An 11,778-nucleotide genomic window follows, 5' to 3' on the forward strand; every position below is an offset into this window, starting at 1 on the left:
ACCACAACCCGGTTCACATTCAGCTTAACTGCAGCATGGAGTTTCAATTTTGACTACTATGTTAATAATGACTAGCAATTGCAACTTTGGGTTTTAGTTTGAGTACACCAAGTTACGTATAATAATGACCAGCAGCCAAGATATATGATGAAAAATGAAATTTTTTACTACAAACCAAATAAGAGGCAAACCAAGACCCCCATGTAAGACCAAAATGTCTCTATTGGGCTTTAATTTGGTTCTAAAATTACATCTGCTCAACAAAACTTTGAAACTCAACGGAGTTGGAACTTTGAACAAAAAGATGAAACTGAAATTAGATCTAACGACAAAAATAGGTTGCTGTAATTAACTAAGCAACAAAGAGAGCCTCCAGGGCAGATTGGAGCAATCAAATTAATTTGGTTTCCTCTTGTAAAAATTGGAAAATTCCTTGATTTTCTCAAATAATACTTCAGCAGTAGCAATGCTAATCGTCAATGTATCATTCCAAACTCATCACATGTAAAATTTCCTTAATTTTTGAAATAAAGGGTATGAAAATCATACTGAATCCAGAAGACAAAGAATAACCACCTAGATGAATCTTCAGAACAGAGATGATTACTTCCAATTGACAAAAGGTCAAGCTAATAAGTACAAAGCAAGACACGGTGCCTGGAGGGTCCACACCACAGGTTTCTGGATGGGGAGAACCCATATCATTGAGTTCCCTAAATAAAGCACTTTGGAATCAATTATTTTCTGTGAGATCTATAGCCCGTTGGAAATCCCAAAGAGCTGCAACAAATACAGCCTACTGTGAAGCCCGTCTTGAGGCCTTTGAATCCATCTAATAAGCTCTTAGATCCTTGATACCAAGCTCGTTTGTTTTGAAATTGCGTGAGAGGCATCCAGCAGGAAAGAGCTCTGATATCAACTTGGTAGAACACTGAAGAAGAAGATTGATAGAACGAAAGAACAAGGAAGAAGACAATTCGAGGAAAGTCGCCAATGTGCTAATCGCACTAAATGTGATTATTCCTTGCTGAATAGCCATACGGCATCTAGGGGTGGACATGGTTCGGTTCGGTTCGGTTTTGGGGTATACCCAGAACCGAACCATATATAATCGGTTCCCTGAAATTGGAACCGAACCAGAACCATATAAGTTTGGAACCGAACCGAACCAGAACCATATATAATCGGTTCGGTTCGGTTCGGTTCTGGGTTTACCCGATCTTCATCAAATCAACGGAATTTCTTCACAATAGTTGTTTGAATGTTTGGTTTTCTTTTCTTGAGATAGAATAATTTTTTGTTTCCAGCTTGTCATCATCATTATGGGAAAAGCAGAGCACAAAAGTCTCTAATGAAATGATGAATATGACTTTGTGGGGGCGTTATACAAACTACTCTCATAATATTTTACTATTTTTAAAAGCCTTTCACTTTCTTCTTACACTTACAAAAACTTTCAAGTTAATATTAAAAACAAAAAGGATTCCCACATCTTCTTTCCTGCCATTAAAATATTAAGGCTTGTTTGGTGAGATTAAAAATATTTGGGCAAGTGCTGAGATTAAAAAACTTGTTTTCCAGTCTGACTAAGGGTTTTAAGGTGGGTCGGTTCTTGGTTCGGTTCTCGGTTCCGGGATCCAAACCCAGAACCGAACCGAATTTCCATCGGTTCCAGGTTATTAGAACCGGAACCGAACCATATAACTATGGAACCGAACCGAACCGAACCATATGTGCCGGTTCGGTTCGGTTCCTCGGTTCGAACCGGAACCATGTCCACCCCTAACGGCATCTACACAATATAGATATTGGAGAAAGTAAAATAGGAAACATAAATCAGCAAAAAGGAAATTAAGGAGACATGCTAGAATACGTAAATAACATAAATAAGGAAAAGCAAACTATATAAGGAAAACTGGTTCTAAGACAAACCCCACTTACCACTATTCTCCGAGTTAATTCCGGGAAAATCCAATGTTTGTCTCTTCATTGTTGACTACTTATTCCACTACTCTATGAGTCTATTCCGCGCATCCAAACAAACCCTAAACTATATGTATAGAAAACAACACATGGGGATGAGAAAGAATAAATGAAAGACAAAAAGGGAAATATACGCATATGACAGTGAAATGTAGGTACTTTGGCATCAAAAATTTTCTTTGGAGTTGGAACCCTCCCCAAGCGGCAATTCGGGCTTAAGGATGTGTGTGTGTGTGGGGGGGGGGGGGTGGGGGGGGGGGTTGGTGGGGGGGTGTGTGTGTGTGGGTGTCGGGGAGGGAGGATCTTGAAGGTAATTTATGAACCAATAAGGAAGATATTTCTTGATCTGGTTCATTAGTCAGTCGTAGTCTGGAAAGTGTCGGAAAATTGATCTTGGTAATAGTGTTTGTGGAATAACTTTGGTGAGATAACCATGCTTAATTAGGTCCCATTGGATCAACGATTCTAATAAAACAGAGATTTCAGCACTCTTCAAGGGTCTTCGAAGTTTTAATGACAATCTTGAAGGTAATTTATGAACCAGTAAGGAAGATATTTCTTGATCTTGTTCATTAGTCAGTCGTAGTCTGGAGAGCGTCGGAAAATTGATCTTGGTAATGGTGTTTGTGGATGTGAGGAAAAATCCGTCGGACCAAAAATACGATCAAATAACACAATCAAAGTCAAACTGAAAGTAACTATAATAATCACAAGAGAGTGACACACATAGAACACACGAATTTGCATGGTTCAGCACAATGGCCTACATCCATGCGTGAGATCACTTCTTCCACTATTAGAGAAAAGATAACAAGATTTTTTTTTGAAATGGTGAAAAGATAACAAGATTACAACCATTAACCTGTATCCCTTCCTATTCTCTTCTGTGGATACACTTCTCTCTCTCTCTCAAACCCTTTCTTTATGCAAGAAAGACAACCCCCCTTTTTACATTACAAAAGGAAACCACAAGAGAGAAAACTAAGAATACCTCAACGTCTTCTTCTTCCCCACACTAGATGAAAAAATACCAAGAGAAAAAACTCTCACCCTCTCTCTAATCTCCTTAAAAAGAAAAACTCAACATTAAAGTTCTCTTTTCCCTTTGTCCAACCCTGTGAATAACCATTCTCTATTTTTTATTTGAAATCTAATCTTCAAGCCTCATTTCCACGCAATACAGTTTTAAAACTGTCTAACTGCTTTGGAAACAATCCACACATAGCAACAATGGACATCGTAATTGAGGAAGACTGTGATTTATTTTTGAATGGCAGAGGAAAACCATGATTAATCACACATATAGGATTTATGGAAATGAATGTAAATGTTTTTCCTTATATAGCCTATTGATTCCTAGCCAAATATACTTTTTCTGTAGATGATATATGAACCCCTTGTTTCGACATTGGCACTCATTTTAAACTTCCTGTGACTATCTTGTTGGGAACTGTATCAACCAATAAGATTAGTGTAAAATAAAGGAAGCAGTTCCAACATCAATACAAGGGACTGTGGATATCCGCTCCTTTTTTCAGTCTTAATTTAGTCAATCAGATATTGCCAGGAATTTCTTTTTGAATCTGCATATGCTGCTATTTCATTCTAAGAAATCATCCAGATTAAAATTTTGAATAACCACCATCCGTTGCTCCAGCATTACCCTCTTCTTCTTAAACAATGGAATCTTCATATCCTATCCATAGTTCTATTCCATTTTGTGGGATGTGAGTATTATTTCGATTCATTATACCAACTTTGTTATGGGCTCTTAAAATATCAAGAATATTTTTGGATCTGGATATGAAACTTTTCAATAGATTCTCAAATGTTATCAACTGTAAGGTGGAAGCCATGCGACATGAACAAATGAAAGTAACGTTATAAATTTGAACACATGTAGGATATGGTTTCTTGGTGTGGCTTCTTAATTGCAGTTTTCTTATTGTAGGTCATCTATATTGGCTTCAGTTTACATAAAATGGTTGTCATCCTGCAGTAAACTTTTTAGGGAAATCACAAGAGGAGCAGTAATTCATTGTCCGGCAAACTCTAAAGCACAGACTCGCATGCTCATTCACTTGTAGCAGCAGATGAACTAATGCCATCACCACTGGGGAAAAACTAAATACAAAAGATGGAATTAAATTTACTTCAATTAAGTTCATGAACCGAATTTTTAATTGTACATTTGTACTTGATTTTGTTTGCTTTTTGTTTCATTTTTAATAGATTCAAAGACTCTAAAAGAAGAAAAGAGGGAGGAATTATTTGAGAATTTAAAGGCTGACGAGTCTATTGGATGGGCTGTTGATATTATTGATCCAAAGGAGCTCTCAGCTAAGATGCTGAAAAAGTTAGTATATGATGACCAATGTCCACATTTAACCTCCCATGTACTTTACTTGCTTGATCCATATTAACATGAGATTCCTTTTTATTCTTGTTTTGACAAGACAAAAATAAACCTGAATGATATATCACATGATTCAGCTATTGGCCTTGTCACTAGGGTTCTGGACATGGGAGTTCTACTAACTGAGGTAAACTACTCTTTCAGCTAATATTGAATTATTCTCTCTTCATTTCCCTTCTAAATGCTGAGATATTAACATTCAATTTTTACCTGCAATTCCTGGAGGTCTATGCGGATACTGTTGGAGATGCAGAGAAGTACAGAATAAAACTGTCTGAACGATTTCCTGGTGTCAAATTTGTGGTTGCAAAAAAGGCTGATAGTCTCTACCCAGTTGTTAGTGGAGCAAGCATAGTCGCTAAGGTATTTGGTCCCCTTCTTTGGAAGCTCGTCATTGAAGCTCTCATGGGAAATTGTCTTCCTTCCATCTTGACAATATCTTGGTTATATAGGTGACCAGGGACAGAGCCTTGCGTGACTGGGTGCTTGATGAAACAGCAGAGAATATGCATAGGAACTTCGGATCTGGATATCCTAGAGGTAACCAGTAAGGGGGGAACTTGGACCGGGTTGGGTTGAGCTTTTGCTAAAAATGAAATGGAATCAAATCAAACCGAACCCGACCTTAATTTATTGTAAAAGCTCAACCAAATTTCCCAAAATCGACCCGAGTTGCTCCCTAGGAACCAGTAACTAAAACTGTGCATTCGTTTTATCTCTGCCTCTTCAAATCAGTGTATTTCTGATTACTTTGTTTGGTAAGTTGTTCTCAGATACTGAAACTAAAGCCTGGTTGAAGAATCACACCCATCCAGTGTTTGGAACTTTGGATTCCCCACATTGGTTCGCTTCAGTTGGGGTACCTGCACTCCCTACTTTGAGAACATTATTGAGGTTGTAAAGTGAGTCTAAACCATATCAGATTGTTTAATACTTTTTAAGTCCATCTTTAACTTGTTGCTAGCTTATTTTTGTTGGGGAATTGTCTATCTTTATATCCAATTAATGCTTTCCTTTAGCTTCTGTACTATTCCTGATGTTTGATACGATGAGGTTGTTTAGGGAGTCTGATAAGCTGGATGAAGATGGTTCTGATGAAAGGAGTGGCAAGCGTCAACGGAAATTGGGTAGTGTCGGTTTCACTGGATATAAGAGGAAGACTGAGGAAATTGAGTCAAGCGGTGAAGGTCGCTGTAAGTTTTTCAAATGACCCGCAAACTTGAGCAAATCACTCATTTCAAATGACGTGATCTTTTCCTGCTCCATGGCCACTGGATCTTCTCCCTCCCCGTGTTAATCTGGATTCCATTTACTAGATCTAGATGTGATCAGAATTTGTCGAAGAGAAGTCTTGTTAATGTAGAGTAAATTATTAGCTCCTGGCAAAACTTTTTTATTTTTCTTGAGCATGGATAGTATAAGTGGATTGATAAGTTTCCAGTGCAAGTAATTGCCTTCATCTCACCAATAATCTTTTCTAGAACAGAACCCATTTATAAAATGATGAAAAACATGATGCAATCTCTAACGATCAATTCTCTGTCAAAAACCTTGAATACAAACTTTGTCACAGTTTGGCAGTCACTGCACACCCTTATGCTGTTCACTACTTGGATTACAGTATCTCTTTGGTGGGAAGAGTTCATTTAGTTACTACGTGAAATGTGTTTTCACCATGAGGATCATATAACCAATTTGTCCTCCAGAAATGCCTGATATAGTATAGAGGAATAAAGAGTCAAATTTTTCTGCTATATCCCTATCTATATATTTGTTGTTCCCACATGTTCTGATCTTTCGAACCATCCCGGTTGATCTTTGAATTGGGTTTTGGGAACATAGATTATAATTCCTGAAATGTATTTGTGTACCATTAACAGCTCGACCAAATTGTTGTGCTGATTTTACAGATGAAATATAGATACAAAGCAATTGTGAACATTTTTTTCCGGAGGTCCCATTCCTTTCGTATTAAAATGGGTGCAAAACAAATTTTACCCACATTTTTAACTTAAAACTAGGTGTAAAATTATTATTTTTACGTCCATTTTATGTAGATAGAAACAGAGCAATATAGAATCAAAGTCGCGTGGAATTTTACTGATAGATCAGATTCATGTAGATAGGATTTGGGTTATCTACATCTTTTTATATGAGGTCTATTTTGTAACGTTCTGTTTTCTGTCCTTGAGGAATTGTCGATGGCGTACGATGGAGAAGGCTTATGTGGTAAGAGTTCCGATTGTAAATACCAAATAAAAGTTTAGGTAAACCATTTTGGAGGAATCTAATTCCCTGTTTGAGGGTAAATACCAGACGGTAACCTGTTTGAGGGTAAACCATTTTGGAGGAATCTAATTCCCTTGCATTGGTTTACCCTTAAACCAATTTATGTTGTTCTACTAGCATAGTAAATTAAGAGGGGTTTTTTTATTTCCAATGTTCCAATAATCACATGTTGTAAGGTTAATTGTATAACATTTTCTAAGCCATCCATTTTACAAAAGACAGATTGGTGAGCTAGGATCCTTGTCTCGAGAATATTTTTTAGTTACGGTCAATCTACAGCCTGGACCACTGATGAACGGTTTCGATAAAACAAGCAGGCCTCACTACATAATACATTCCTAACCACAAGACTCTGAAGAGAAAGGATGTGGGGAATTTAACCGGTTAGAACTCACCCCTAAAAGCTAGCCGTTAAAGGGAGGGTGCACATTCCTTTATAACCCATTCACATCCCATTTACTTATCCGATGTGGGCAAGGTTTCAAATTTCGGTTTCGGAATGCATTTCGGTCCTCACCGAAACTGAAATTTTGGCAGAAATTCCAAATTTTAGTATTTTTTCTCCTATTTTATTTTGAAAATTTTGGTAATTTCTGCTGAAATTTCGGGATAATATTAAATAATTATCAAAAATCCATATTTTTTGGTGAAATCCCTAAACTTTCAGACGAAATTTCGGCTGAAAAAAACTATTCTTTCGTGTATGACCGATTTCGGTTTCGCTATCGACCGAAACCTGAAATTTTGGATTTCGGTCGAAATTTGAAACCTTAAATGTGGGACTATTTGCTTTTGTGTGGAACCCCAATAATCTCCCCCTCCACGCGGAAGCAACGTAGACATTCTCGTCCCTCCACGCGGCGGCAACATAGGAACCACGAGATACTACACCGGGGTTTCTGAGATCTTCCCCGAGGGACATTCCCACCCTCGGAGGCAAACCGAGGTTACCACGCCTGAGCTCTGATACCAATTGTAGGGAATTTAACAGGGTAGAATTCACCCCTAAAAGCTAGCCGTTAGAGAGAGGGTGCCCATTTCCTTATAACTCATCCACACCCCCATTTACTTATCCGATGCAGGGCTATTTGCTTTTGTGTGGAACCCCAACAAAGGACTTGAAGAGAGAGAGAGAGAGAGAGAGAGAGAGAGAGAGAGAGAGATTTTCAAAATAAAAGTGTTTTTTGAAAATGACTTTTAAAATAAAATGGTTTCATTTTGGCAAAATGGGTGTTTTGAAAAAGAAGAAAGAGGCTTTTTGGGAGCCTTCTGACGCACTTGTGATCCGAGCCGCTGATTTGTGATTGGTCACAATCTAATGGTTATGGGGTTTTTAAATAAGCCAAGAGTCACTCCGTAAGTGATCTAGACCATTGAAACGCGATATGGTATGATTTAAAGGTGAAATAAGCCCCCCATAGTGATAAGGTGCTATGAAAGGCTGTGTTTCTATGTGAAAAGTCACCAGAAGGTCAATAAATAGACCATAATTCACCATTCGTGTGGATAACCGAGATTCCATTGTGGGAAAATGATCTGTTTGGTTGCTGGGTTTATTTTTTTCCTAGGATTTATGTGGGAGAATATTTAGTGGTCACATCAACTTTTTCTTGCTGACATCAGCAAAATCTTGTCTTGAAAATGGTGGTCTCTCTTTCTCTCTCTACCCTCTCTCTCTACTCATCATAATATCTTTCTCTAATTAATGCTTGTCCCCTCTTTTGTCTCCTACCTTTACCCACATAAATCCCAAGAAAAGAAAAAAACCCGGCAACCAAACCGATTCTTGTCATTTTCTTCTCCTTCTTATAGTTTTTTAAATACTCTTTGTTTTCCCTTTTAGTTGATTTATATCTAGTTATATGTTTTTTCGTGAAAACATAAACTAGTTTCTCAAAGACTTGCAAAATCCAAGGGTATTTTGAGTTTGTTTCCGCTTAGTGCCAAGCGCCAACAAACAATTGGTGTAGAAAACATCGGGCTTCATTGTGTCTTGGAGGCAAATTCGTGTTCCCCTTTGCACGCTATAGTGGGGGCGAATATCGTCTTAATGAAAGCAAAATCTCAGTGCGCCTTGAAGCATCATTTTCTTCCACATCTCCACCGTCGAAAATCTCCAACAGTGTGTGTGCGTGTGTGAGAATATGCGGCTTACTCAGTTTCAATGACTGTCTCCAAGGGGGTGTGAGAGTTACCCTATTTTGGGGCAAATGGCTTGTGAGGGCGTAAGTCACATACCCCTCACGATAAGTGAGCCATACAACTTATTGCCATTGGGCTTACCACCGCTTTTTTCTCTTGGAGTAACTAATATTTTACCTCCTATTTACCCCCAACGAGAACAACCCATTTGGGATAAAAGGGGTGAATATCATACAATTTCTTTAGAATAAATATTGTTACAAACCCTCTAGAGAAATTCTTGAAGTACTGGGGTTTCTAGCCCTCAACAGTTTTAGAAACGGTTGACGGTTGCTTGACTAAATATTGCAGTTTGCTTCTGTCTATACTCGTTGGGGATAAAATAGGGAATCCCCCCAAGACCTTGGCAAAAGTGTGCCTTTGTATCCCCATGTCTCCCGCTCCCTTGACATGCGCCAACTTTCCATACGGCGTAATGCCATAATCACCCCTCCACCAGCGAGACCACGACACGTGGTACTCACACCAAATTACAGTGTAGGAGCTCCTCTACCTATAAGAACCCCCACGCTCAAAGGTACCAATGAAATACCCCAAAACGTGAAAACATTTTTGGAGGGTATTTCGGTCTTTTATTTAATTTAACTAAAATAAGGATTTTCATCCATAATTAATTGAGATTAATACGCCTCCTAGTTGGAATAAATTAGGGTTTCCAAAATGTACTAATTTGGAATTCTTAATAAGAGTTTGTAGATATACACTTAAGCCACAAAATTCACAAATTAACCCTAAAAAGAGAAAACCGTTGGGAGGCTTGAAGGAGAAAGCGTGTGGGAGGCTTGTAGAAGAAATTCGCCTTCCAAAAAATATGTGATCGAATTAAAATCTAAATTCTACGAGTTTAGTTATTGATTTCTCCATATCTTGTGTTAGTCATTCATAAGAGATTGGGTTTTGATGGATTTGATCTAGGGTTTGTGATTGGGTTAGATAAATTCCCATCCAAAGGACCTTGTCAAAGATTGGATGGAAGATTTATGGTTAAGATCACAAACAAGAGATCAAACCTTAGGTTTTCCATAAGAAGACTAGGGTCGTGCGAAGAAAACTTCAATTGATAAAGATTAGGGTTAAAGAGTAGGAGAATTTCCTCGTTTCCTAATTTTGAAAAAGTTTCGGTGAGATTTCGGCGAGGTTGTTGACCTCTTGGGAAGCTCCTCGTTCCAAGCTCTCCAACAGCGCCCAAATCCGATATAAAACGTGTAAGTTAGAGCCAATCTAGTGTGAAAACGGGCTTAAATCGGACGTTCGACGACGCAGTTTTTCCCACAAGCAGAAAAACTTTAGAAATTCATAACTTATTCGTTTTTTATCTGTTTTCGACGCTCTTGTACTCCACAGAGATGCTGGAAATACATTCGTTGCGTTAAAAATAGTTTCAAAGGTGTTTGGGGACTATTTAAATATGCTAATTTCAAAATATTAAGAAATACCCTAGAGTGACTTATCATTTTCTTTCCGATTAGGTAGGTAGAGTCTTTTAACCACTTAATAGTGATTGGTTGAACCCTAATATTGAATGATATGAATGCTAGGTGACTTCTATTGAAGGTTGGAACATTCCAGTTACAGGGTTTGGTGTGTCGGATAATCTACAGTGAGTAGACATGTTTCATTATACGTTATTTCATCTTCTTGATGATTCTACTATGCAAGGATGTGCACGTATCTAGTTATTGAAACAGTTGTTGATGTGTCAGTGTACACACAGATTGACCCATATTTTTGTGCGATTCCAAGTACGGATCTACAATTGCATGTTATATGGAAGTTAGACTTGCATTGGGACATAGTGTTGTCCGAGTGAGGATGCTACAATTATAGTCCTTTGAGGCGAAGTTAAATTATTTCGTTGCTAGTGTGTAAGACTTTTCTAGACCATCGAAGGAGGTCACAGTTCTAGTCACAGTTTTTGCTCTACGCAGTACCTTCGAGAGCATGATCCTTTGCAGTACTTTCGAATGTGAAATCTTCCACGAGAATGATGGGGATTCAACTTCCCACAAATTAGTGGGTAGGTTCTGTTGACTACATAGTTTAGCAATACTAGTCTCACCACACTAGACACTGGTTTTCAATTGCAGTTGCATATGTTTTGCATGCTAATGCTAGTTATCTTATTATGCCAGATTTTGCTACCTAGATTGTTATGCCAGTTTACAGTGCTTATACATAGAATGCAGGTTAAACCGTTTACTTGAATTCTTATGATATTCTTGCTATTATTATTAGCGTAGGACTTGTCTATTTCACCGAGTTTTGGCTTATTCCACTTATTCTATGTTACAGGTGAAGAAAAGTAGGATGCGTTGATGCGCAGGCTTTTGACAGTGAGCAAGGGCGCAAGTTTAGGAGATTTTCTATTATTCAGTTCATTTGAGACAGTAGCTTTAGCAGAAATAAACTTCAGATGATTTAGTTAATTAATTTGATGTAGCCCATTGGGCAAGAGATTTAGTTTCCGCATTATCACTCTGATAGTTGATTATCATCTATGGTTCAATTATTTTAGTTGCTCTGTTTTATCGCATGGTTCTTTGCATGCCTTACATATTCATGGTTTATGAGAATGTGGCGCCGTTATAAGACTAAACCGAGTGACAAATGTTAGGTATCATACTAATAAGCCAAAAGCTCCATGGAACGTATTAGGCGAGGCCCTTTAAACCTATCCCATACCAGGATGGGTCCCACTCAGGACCACAGCAAATCACCTCTTGTGATACGAGCAATCCAACAAGTGGAATATTTATGAGGGGAACCTACACATGCCGAGAAAAGAATATAGTGGGCCCAATAAATTGGATGATCTAAGCCATTAATTTGTTGGGCCACCTAGATAGCACGTGATCCAAAAATCCGATCTAATTTTTGGGACACGGCTT

The 11,778-nt window shown here is 38.1% G+C and overlaps 1 pseudogene; it reads left to right on the forward strand.

Annotated features, from left to right (window-relative positions):
• The first annotated feature begins 3,213 nt into the window (after positions 1-3,213).
• Positions 3,214-5,644, forward strand: LOC143880566 (ribonuclease H2 subunit A-like; annotated as a pseudogene).
• The last annotated feature ends 6,134 nt before the right edge of the window (positions 5,645-11,778 follow it).

This window comes from Tasmannia lanceolata, unplaced genomic scaffold, assembly GCF_043159265.1.
Source record: "Tasmannia lanceolata isolate RefF3 unplaced genomic scaffold, GAP_Taslan_0.1 ptg000007l, whole genome shotgun sequence".
Lineage (NCBI taxonomy): Eukaryota > Viridiplantae > Streptophyta > Magnoliopsida > Canellales > Winteraceae > Tasmannia > Tasmannia lanceolata.